We start from the raw sequence: 11,124 nt of genomic DNA, 5'->3' as shown, positions 1-11,124 counted from the left end.
TCTGTCTAACTTCTCCCCTATTGCCATTTTTGGCCAGCGATGTATCTCTATGTTTTTAATCATTGTGTTTAGCAATCAGAACATAGCTAATGCCTCAATAGGGAAAGCCCTCGCCTCCGCTAGGACAATCTCATATGGGATAGATATTTAATCTTGAGACTAGTTTTAATTAAATGCTTTTGTAATCTCTCTATTTGCCTCCATTTCCTTGTTGAAGTGTTGTTGTCCCATACCTCACATCTGTACAATACCACCAGAACCACAAGAAGCCCATAAAGAGTTTTCTTAGTTTTCCAATCCCATAGTTCTGCTCTTCTGTATCTATTTTGGAGTGAGTATAAGGCTTTCCATCCCCCTTGGATCCTTTTTGTTCTACATGTTTCCCAACTAAGTTTATTGTGGAAATCTAGGTCAAGGTACTTATATTCATTGACCACTTGTAAGGTGTTTCCCTCAAAGACAAATTCTCTATGGACCTTCTTTCTTTTCAAGGTAAAGATCATGACCTTGGTTTTGCTAGTGTTCACCTGCATCCCACCTCTTGGCAAAATTGTTTTAGAGCCTTCAAGTGTTCTTTCAAATCTTGTGTTGTTTTTGCCATTAAAACAAGGTTGTCAACATATAAAAGCAACTTGATTACATAGTTGGTCAGATGAACTCCCCCACCCCCAAACTTGTCTATCCATTCCTCTAACCTATCAATGTATTGCCCAAATAGGTTAGGAGATAATGGGCAGCCTTGCTTGACCCAAATGTCGCTTCTAAAACATTCTGATAGTCCCTGTTTTGTTCATAACTTAGCCCAAACTAGGTCATGCAATCTATGAACTACAACTCTATATTGCACTGGAATTTCCAACTCTCCCATTCTACTCCACAATTTGCCTCTAGGCACCATGTCAAATGCTTTTTTGAAATCCACAAAATAGCAAAAGACTTCCCCTCCTTGTTTATCCCATACCTTCTCGATCAAATGTTTGAGTGTTATGCAATGATCAATGGTAGAATACTTTGGTCTAAAGCCCTCTTGCCCATTTGCTCTCTTTCCCTCCTTTTCAACCCAACTACTGATTCACCTTTCTATCATGCTCCCAAAAAGTTTACTGAAGAAAGGATTTATCATTATAGTGTGGTAATTTGACGGGTTATTGATGTCACCACTTTTGAGCAAAGGGATGACCACACTAGCTGACCAATTTGTTGGAAATCCATTTTGGATGACTCCATTGAATATTCTTTTGATGTGAGGTGTAAGGATTTCTAATCCCCACCTTAAATATTTTTCTTGTATGCCATCTATGTCTCGAGCTTTAACCATTGCAAATTTTCTAATCCCTTCTCTAATATTGTCTGAGGAGAAGAGTTTACTTCTTGATCTGATCATTGGAGGGCTATCTTTGTCTTGATTTCTCTCATATAGCTGCTTTGCATATTCTAGACATTGAAGATTTGTGATATTATTTTCTTTGCCCATGTCTCTTTGCTGCAACTCTTTCCAAAAGCCCCTTGGATTTTGTCTCCCAAGCTTAATCAATTCTTTTCTTCTTGTTTGCATGTACTCCTCTTTCTTCATTCTCACTAGTTTTGTATATTCCTTTTTGTTACCTCGTATTTTGACCACTTTCTTTGCTGCCTTACATTCTTCATCATACCATGGCTTTGTAGGGAAGCTATTCTTATTGTCCTTTTTAGGTCTAGACCTTTTGCATGAGTTGAGAGCGCTGAGAAGATGTCAACTTTACGCTACCGATCATTTCCTTGCTTGAATTGACCAACCCATTGACACTCTCTTCTTGCACCTATTTTTTGAGCATTGTTTGAAAGATTTCTTGATTTTCATGTGTCAAGAGGATAACTCCTTGAGTGACATCCTTCTTTTCTAATTGTTGCATCTTCTTTTCATATTGATTGTCTTTTTGCATGCCAATCTTAACATTTATTGGGCTGTGATCTGATTTCATTTCTATGGGACAATCCTTCACCATAATATCTATTACACTTGTCACAAGCTTCTTTGAGTTAATAACATAGTCCACTACACTCTGGCCATTATAAGTGTGACACGTAATGTTTCCTGAGCTCGGCCAAGCCTTTAAACTGTTGCATATTATCAAATCATACAAGCTACAAACTCCTAGCAATTATGCCCCATAATGTGTGATAGCTCCCTTCTCATCTTGGGACATTCTTTCCCATTTTTGACTCCATTATTCCTCTAAACACAAAGGATTTCCCCCTATTCCCTCCTCACCATTAAGGCAAAGGGACTGGTTATTGGTTGTTCTAGCATTAAAGTCTCCAATTAATATGATCTCAACTTTGTGATTATATGCTGATATATCTTTTTTCAAGGCTGCATAAGGGTACTCTTTGTCTAATTTCCTCTTATAAAATTTTGAGCCATAAGGAGCAAAGTAGCATGTTGCAAGGTAGATTGTGAACTCTTTTTCCTCTATTTTTATCCATATGTACTATTTATTGGGGTCTTCTTTTTCCACATGTACAATTCTTTCCCAAGAATCTCTTACTAAGATTATTACTCCTCCATAGCCTTTTCCACTTTCAATTAGTTCATTCCATATTGATACCTTCTTATATCTCTCAAAATTTGGAACCTTACATCCTTCATGGTCATGTGTTTCTAGGAGGACAATCACGTCCATCCCCTTTGCAATGGGCTTTAAACCAAGCCCCCTCTTGAAAGGGTAACTGTTATCACAAAAGCTTACACCCCTGCTGAGCTATCAACTCAGCAACCTTGTGAAACATGGAAACAACCCCGAAGTGTGGGACCTTGTGCAAGGGGTTGAATCTCTGGAGAAGGCCGGTTTCCTTCTCTATCTAAGTGCAGGTGTTGAACCAACTCAACACTTTGAAGCTAATTCCTAAGCCTACCCTAACAACTTGTAGAGGAAAAGAGAAGAGAGAAATTACTTGAAACAAAGGGTGGTGACGCACCAAGAAGAGATTGTTCCTCTCCCTACCGAAATGACACAAGTAATTAACTAAAGCACCCTGAGGATGCACAACTTTCAATTGTATGAGTAACCCCAATGCATAGATGATGGTTAGAATCCACTGAATGCTAAGAGGGGAGAAGGATTCCCACAAGTCACACTCAGAAAACAAGTTAACACAGCATATATGAAGAGAAAGAGCCACAACATGCACCTATGATGAAGGTAAGAAATCATACATGACATACATAGTTTGAAATAAGGCAAGAATAGTGTTCTTTAATTAATCATAAGGCCAAACGCCAATCTTACAGTTGTAGAAATACAAAGATTACAAGTCTTCAAGAGAAGAGGAGAGCATAAGAAAACTGCAGGCAGCAGGGAGAGAACCTCTTACAATGAGGCTTAACAGCCTTATATAGAAAAATGGGTTACAATAGTGATCATGACCCCTGCATGTCAGTCTAGAGGTGCAGGGAAGTGCATGCACTTGACTTGTACATGCAAGCAACCTAGCCATACCCACAAGGGCAATCCTGAGAAGGTGGATTGACTAACCTTCCAAAGTCAGGCATGACGTAGGTCACCAAGCATGGCCCCATACCTCCCTTGATGAAAATCCTACCAAAAACATTAAATGCACCCCTGTGGCTCCACAAAAAAAAAGTGCATAAGTCACCAAAGTTGTCGGAGCATTTAAAGCTTTGAGTGTCGATCACGCCATCCAGAAGTGTTGTAAGTCAGAAGTAGTTTGGAAAACCTCGAAGACCGGGGTCACTGTAGTTGGGGAACTTCGAAGACTGGGGTCAATGTACCTGGGGAACTTCGGAGACCGGGGTCTCCATAGTTGGACAAGGAACTTTGGAACCTGGGGGTTCCGGAATTCTGGGGTCGAAGACTAAGGAACTTCAGAACCTGGGGGTTCCGGAATTTCAGGGTTGAAGACTAAGGAACTTTGGAACTTGGGGGTTCTGGAGTTCTGGGGTAGAAGACTTAGGAACTTGGGGAACTTTAGAGACCAGGGTCTCCGTAGTTGGGGAACTTCGGGGATCGGGGTCTCTGTAGTTGGACAAGGAACTTCGGAGCCTGGGGATTCCAGAGTTATAGGGTTGAAGACTAAGGAACTTCGGAACCTGGGGGTTCCGAAGTTTCAGGGTAGAAGACTTAGGAACTTGGGGAACTTCGGAGATCGGGGTCTCCATAGTTGGGGAATTTTGGGGACCGGGGTCTCCGTAGCTGGACAAGGAACTTTGGAACTTGGGGGTTTCGGAGTTCCGGGGTTGAAGACTAAGGAACTTTGGAGAACTTTGGAGATCGAGGTCTCCGTAGTTGGGGAACTTCGGGGACTGGGGTCTCCGTAGTCGGGGAACTTCGGGGACCGGGGTCTCCATAGTTGGACAAGGAACTTCAAAACTTGGGGGTTTCAAAGTTGGACAAAGAATTTCAGAACGTGGGGGTTCTGGAGTTGGACAAGGAACTTCAGAACTTGGGGGTTCCGGAGTTCCGGGGTTGAAGACTAAGGAACTTCGGAATGTGGGGGTTCCGGAGTTTCAAGTTAGAAGACTTAGGAAGTTGGGGAACTTCAGAGACCGGGGTCTCCGTAGTTGGGGAACTTCGGGGACCAGGGTCTCCGTAGTTGGACAAGGAACTTCAGAACTTGGGGGTTTTGGAGTTTCAAGGTTGAAGACTAAGGAACTTGGGGAACTTCGGAGACCGGGGTCTCCATAGTTTCAAGGTAGAAGAGCAAGAGGCTAAGGCAAAGAAACTCAGAACCTCGGGGTTCCGAGTTCTGGAGAAGAGAAAGAGAAGGCCAAGGAACTTCCGACAAGGCAACACTTCCAACCATGATTTCACTGCTTTTCTCCTTGATCAACTGGGAAGCACTTGTCCATGGAACATATCTCTGATCAGTTCTCACTGATGCACTAAGGGTGTCATAAAATGACAACAGTAACCTCTACAATTCTAGCTTACCATTGAGAGGTGTGCCCAGGGGGGCTCACCTTCCTATTTATGATATGTTGTTTTGTCGCTGAACTGGGCTTTCCCTCTATACATCCACACTTCGTTACCTGCACTTCTTGCTTCTATGACTTTCCCATTCTTTCCTTCTCTCTTCTAGTTGTAAAGGGGTTAAATATTTATCTATGAAGAATTGTGTGCCTTTGAGAAACCTTTTTTTCTTCAAAATTTTGTTCTTGTCCTCTATACTTTTCAATATTACTCTAACATTTCTATTTATGCTATCTTGTGATACACTCCTAATTCTATTTTCTTGATAAATATGCCCCATCCACTAGAAAGTCTTTAATTAACCTATCGGTATGTTCACCTTCCCCATAATCCTTCAAGCCTTTAATTATTATATTTGCTGCCCTATCTTTTCACTATCTTTTTTCCCCTATTTGTACTTTGATCTGTTTCTCTATGAGTTCCTTTTGACTCTCTATTGAACCCTTTGTTTGAACCCATATGGTAGGCATTAAAGCCTATGCCTTGGCTACTTAGCCCCCTCTTGTACTTGTGTGCACCACGTCCTTTCATAGGCTACTTGCGAGGAGCATGTGAAACATAGTGAGACTCCTGTCCATGGGTCTGGGGTGTGGCCTTCATATCACGAGCTGTGAGCTTTGAACGCTCCATACAACTTGGTCTTTATGTACTACTCCTTGGCCTTCGTGACTACACTTTTGGGGCCACTGCCATATTTGGTGGCTATTTTGATAGTGTAACCAATATTTGGCGGGTACTCTAACTAAGCTGGTGGTTTTTCAAGTTCAAGAACTACAAAACTTGGCAGTGAAGACAATTTGGTGCTGCACTAAATTAAGTGGAGGTTCAAATATTTTTGGTGGTATCTCCACATTTAGAAGGATTTTCACAAATTTGGTGGAGCTGATTTTTCAAATTTTTAGACCCCTCCATTGCAATTTTTAATTTTGCACTCAAACTTCAAAGAGTGATATCTTGGTCACATGAAGGTGTTTTCAAGAGAAATTTTTGATTTATTTGTGGCAAAATTTCACACTCTTCATAGTGGAATAATCAGTTTTTGCTCAAGTGATCCCATTTTTCTAGAAATTTAGTTTTCTCATCAGATCTGAAGGACAATCCTCATTTTCTCGACTTCAAATGTATGTAACTTTCACATACGACCTCGGATCGAGGTTATCCATTATTTGAAAGTTGATTTTTTTTTGAGAACTACACATTGGTGCTAATTTGACATTCTTATATTGAGATTATATTGTACTTTCAATATTTGAGTCCATTATCGGACATTGTAAAACTCTGGAAAACAAACTCCAACATTGTAAATGCACCGATTTATAAAGTTCCAAAGTCCTTTTTTGTTGGGGGGGATTATTGATTGAGTGAAAAAGGGGTGGTCTCTCTTGTTGTGTTTTATTTTTGATCTAGTTACTTGTGCTTTTATTTTCCTGCACCTATGGATCATTCTAAGGTTCCTTTGCTAACACCTTATAATTATGCAACTTGGCAACAACATGCATGGAATGCACTAATGCAACTAGGGTATACTCCATATGTTGAGCAAAAGGTAGTTGAACCAACAAAAGATAAGGAAAAGATAAAATAGATTCTTGAACAAATTAAACCTCTTGGATGTCTTCGTAGTTTTGTTTCCCTTGATCTAATGTTTCAGATTGAAGCATGTAAAATTTCACATGAAGCTTGGGAAAAGCTAAAAACTTTGTATGGTACAACTAACGAACTAAGAGGCTGTCCAATTGATAATGATTTGATGAGCCTTGATCCAAAGAAGTTTGACAACATCTAGGACTACATAACTAAAGTTAGTGATTTGAGAGCACAATGTAAAGAATGTGGTATTGAGAAAAGTGACATTCTGTTAATGTACAATGTATTGAACAAACTTGTTCCTGAATATGCATCTTTTGTTTCTAGCTTTCATACTCATAGGCTAACTATGGGAATGACTTATGTTAAGCTTTCTTTTGCATCTTTATCTGAGATGTTGATCCACGAACAACATAAGCTTCTTTCTACGGGTTTCATAAAGCCATCAAGGAATCAAGCCTTGTTGGCTAATCAACTTAGGGGATAGAAAGAGTCAAGACAATCTAACAAGAAACAAAATAACTTCAAGAACAATCCACATATAGATCAAGCACAAAATGAATCATCTTCAAAAGGTGATTCATCAAAGAAGGAGAAGTCTACTTGTGCATATTGCAAAAGGACTGGACATGAAAAACATTCTTGCTACAAGAAGGATATTGATGAACTCAAACATCTTCTTAAGAAGAACAATATTGATCTTCCTTCTAGAATGTCTGACTCAACTTCTTCTTCCAATTCAAAATAGTCAGGATCTACGAAGGTAAAAGGTCATGCAGGACTTGCTTCTAAAGCAATTAAAGGTAAACGTAAAGCTCTTTTTGCTACTACAAGTTGTGAATCAGGGAGATGGCTCTTGGATTCTAGGGCTTCTCATCATATGGCTTCTATATAGTCTATATTCTCTTCTTTTGAGCCTTGTGTTATGCCACCTATTCTGATGGCCAACAATACTTACATGAGTGTGATTGGGAAAGGTTCTATTGATATTGGGGATGACACATTCAATAATGTTTTGTGTGTACCTCATCTATCAAATAATATTCTTTCCATCTATCATATTACTCATGTTGGAACAAGGAAGACTGTGGAATTTACACCCAATTCAGTTATCATTCAAGACTTGGAAAGTAGAGAGATAATTGCTATCGGGATGGTTGATCATGCATCTCAGTTATATACCTTTTCAGACTTTGCACCTGATAATGGTTTTGATCCTTTGGCCATTGATCACACTCCTAGTGTGAATCTCTATTATGAGGAGAAATTTGGTTACTTGAACTTGGGTATTCTCACATTAGATCCAGTTCTTGAACCTTGCATTCCTTCTCCTCCATATATTGTTGCTTCTGAGGATACTTGTTTTGCTACATGCATGGCTACTTGTGATTTAGTGCAATAGGAAATGCATCGTCTTCTAGATATAGTTTCTTGGGATGACTATTTGACTGACATTGCAAGTTTGTTTTTGGAGTCTCATATTTCAGACTTGGGAGACACTATTTAGGATATTCATCTTCTCTTTGATGAAGTTGATTCTTATTTAATTGTTGTGAAGGAAACTTTGGATCCTCTTGTTCATTCTGCATATGATCATTCATCAAAGTTTGACATGAGTGTGGATACTCGTGACCAACACTTGGATGAGGCACCTTTATCTTCAGAGGAGATACTTGAGTCTTTGGATCTTGCTCAACATATATCTCTACTAGTATCTGGATTGTCATCTTCATGAATATGGCCTAGAACGTTTGATTTGGATGTGACAATTTTCAACATCGAGATGGAGACACCTAAGTAGTATTCAGACACTTCATACATGTTGCAATTTCTTCCTTCATCTTCCTGCATATTCATTTGAAGAATGGGAAGATATTCTTCATGCACCTTTGGTTTTATTTCTTCCTAAGGGGAGGAATTTTGTTTGATGATTGTGGTCCATCTTCTACATCGAGTTTCAAGCATCATCCATTGGTACAGTTGATTACTTTAAGGAAGGCTACATAGTCTTTCTTATCCTTTCTATCTTAGAGAGGATTTCTTCCTTGTATAGGATTCTTTCTTGTGTTAGGAAACTTGTTTTCTTTTCTCTCTTTTGGGGAGGAGTTTTGTCCCATTGGATTTTCTCCTTTACTCTGTTTGTGAGAGATTGTTTTGTACATGGGTACCTAACATGGCCTTGTAGCTGGGACCCATCTTTGTGTGTTTTAGCCACCTAAGTTACGTTTGAGGCGGGGGGGTGTTGGTGTAGGTTTTTATTTTCTCTTATGTTAGGGAATATTTATTTTTCCTACACACATTTATTTTATATTACAAATAGTTCACCAAACTTTCATATAACTAACTTGTCTGATCCATATATCACTAACTACATCTCTATCCAAATGAGTATCATATGAAGCACATATAATAAAAAATAACTACTGCTAGCCATAACTATGTGAGTACATGAACAAAATTGTAGAACAATGGGAGTTCAAAACATAACAACATGATAGTACATGACATCAGTCCCATGGCCCAATAATATTATTATTGGCATCTGCCTAATCACAGTCATAAGCACCCAAAGGAGGTTCAATATTAGGATCTGCTACAACATCCCACCTAGGGATTTCCGTATCTTGCACAACATCATTTACAACCTCAATGTTTTTCTTCTCAATGCCCTTCTCTTCAAGCACTTGGTTCAAAAGCTCTAGTTCCTTCCAGTCTAACATGTCCTTATATTTGTTGAAGAAATGGGCAGATTTGATATCACCCCTATAAATTAGTAGCACTCCTTCCCATGCTAATATCATAAATCTTCTTTTTGGGATTTCCAAGACAATCAACACTTGCATCATGATCATATAAAGGTGAGTTTATCATTAAACTTAGTAAGGCTCATCACTTGGCCTTGAAAGACCTCTTCGTTCCTCCTTTTCTACAAATACCATAGGATCTCACAAAATAATACAGACCAAAACTTGTTCAAATTAGCATCAAAATAATCCACATAACCAACTAAGATTTCAATCCAAGGTAGACCAGGCCAGAAGTTCCAATGGATGGGAGAGCCAAGAAACAAAGACCACATAGCCAAGGCAAACTTGCATTCAAAGAAAAGATGTATCATAGATTCAGGCACCTGAGAGATAGGGTAGACCAAAGGGGTAATACCAATAGAACTCTGAACATCACCAACAACAATTTTATTAAGAATAATAAGCCACCTCGGACATGTTTTTTAAGGTTCAGATTGGGAGTGCCATAAAAAAGAAAAGATTTAATGTCATTTGGGGTCCAACCAGTCAATGCTCCAATTCGTATTAATCTATTTAATAATGCTATCACAATCCTTCATCATCCCATATAGAGCTTTAACAAAGATATCCATCAATTTTGTCCCATCTTTCCAAACCAATTGATCTACAAAATCCTCCCCCAACAAGGTTCTACCTAGAAAGGTTGATCCAAAAGCCTTAAGAATTAAAGTGTACGTCTTTTTTGTGAGTAGGAGGAATACCATATTTATTGCATAATTCTATCCAAGACCTAAGTCTTCCCCCAATTAACAAATCACTAATAGAGACTATGCCCACAGAATGCGAAATTTTCACAGAATAGTTCCGAGTCAAAGCCAAGGGCTTATTATTTAGTTGAACCCCCCATCATATGGATCTATCCACAACTGAATATGTAGGAGGGCCTCCAAGAGCCCCTCTCAAGCCCAACAAATTCCTCATATGAGTCCAAGCTTCCCACAATGAAGAAAAAATTACAGAGCCAAACTTTTTCACTGGAAAATCTTCCAACAATATATCTCATATTGACAAATCATTCCATGTTTTGCCACCCTTAGGTTTTGAAAGTTTGATACTATTCTTGACCATAACTTTCCATAGTTGATCCCCCCTCAATTCATTGAAAATCCACTTTGAGGCAAGAACAATCCAATGAGCTTTAGGGTCTTTGAGACCTAGTCCTTCAAGTTTCTTACGAGTACAACACCATTCCCAAGAGACATAATGTCTCTTTCTAGATCCTTTACCATCAAACCAAAGAAAATCCCTCAATATTTTAACCAACTTGTTCACTTGGAAGTTGGAGAATAGCTAGGTGGAGGAGAAATACATAGCATGTGAAGATAATACCTTCTGAACAACTTGGGATTTGCCTGCAATAAAGAGAAGGTGTGTTTGCCATTTTATATGTTTCTTTTCTATCTTGGCAAAGATCCATTCCCACATATCCTTTGTGGAAGGGGAAATAGCAAAGAGGATCCCCAAATATCTAACAATTTTAGAGGGGCCAGACCAAATCCAACCCTTGTCAGTAATCCACCAAGGAGGGGTAGCATTCCACCCTATTACAATAAATTTGCGGGGGGCAATCTTGGAACCAAAGGCAAAACAAAAGAGTTGAAGCCTATCCAAGACATTTTCAAAATTATTTACTGAAAGCTCCACAAACAGGGTTGTATCATTGACAAATTGAGCATTGATAAGACTTTTCCCATTAGGAATCTTGGTTCATTTCATTGGAGGGCCAAGCTCAAAGCTTGTCAAGATATATTACAAGGCAT

This window comes from Cryptomeria japonica, chromosome 8 (assembly GCF_030272615.1).
Source record: "Cryptomeria japonica chromosome 8, Sugi_1.0, whole genome shotgun sequence".
NCBI lineage: Eukaryota > Viridiplantae > Streptophyta > Pinopsida > Cupressales > Cupressaceae > Cryptomeria > Cryptomeria japonica.
This window is presented reverse-complemented; position numbering follows the sequence as displayed.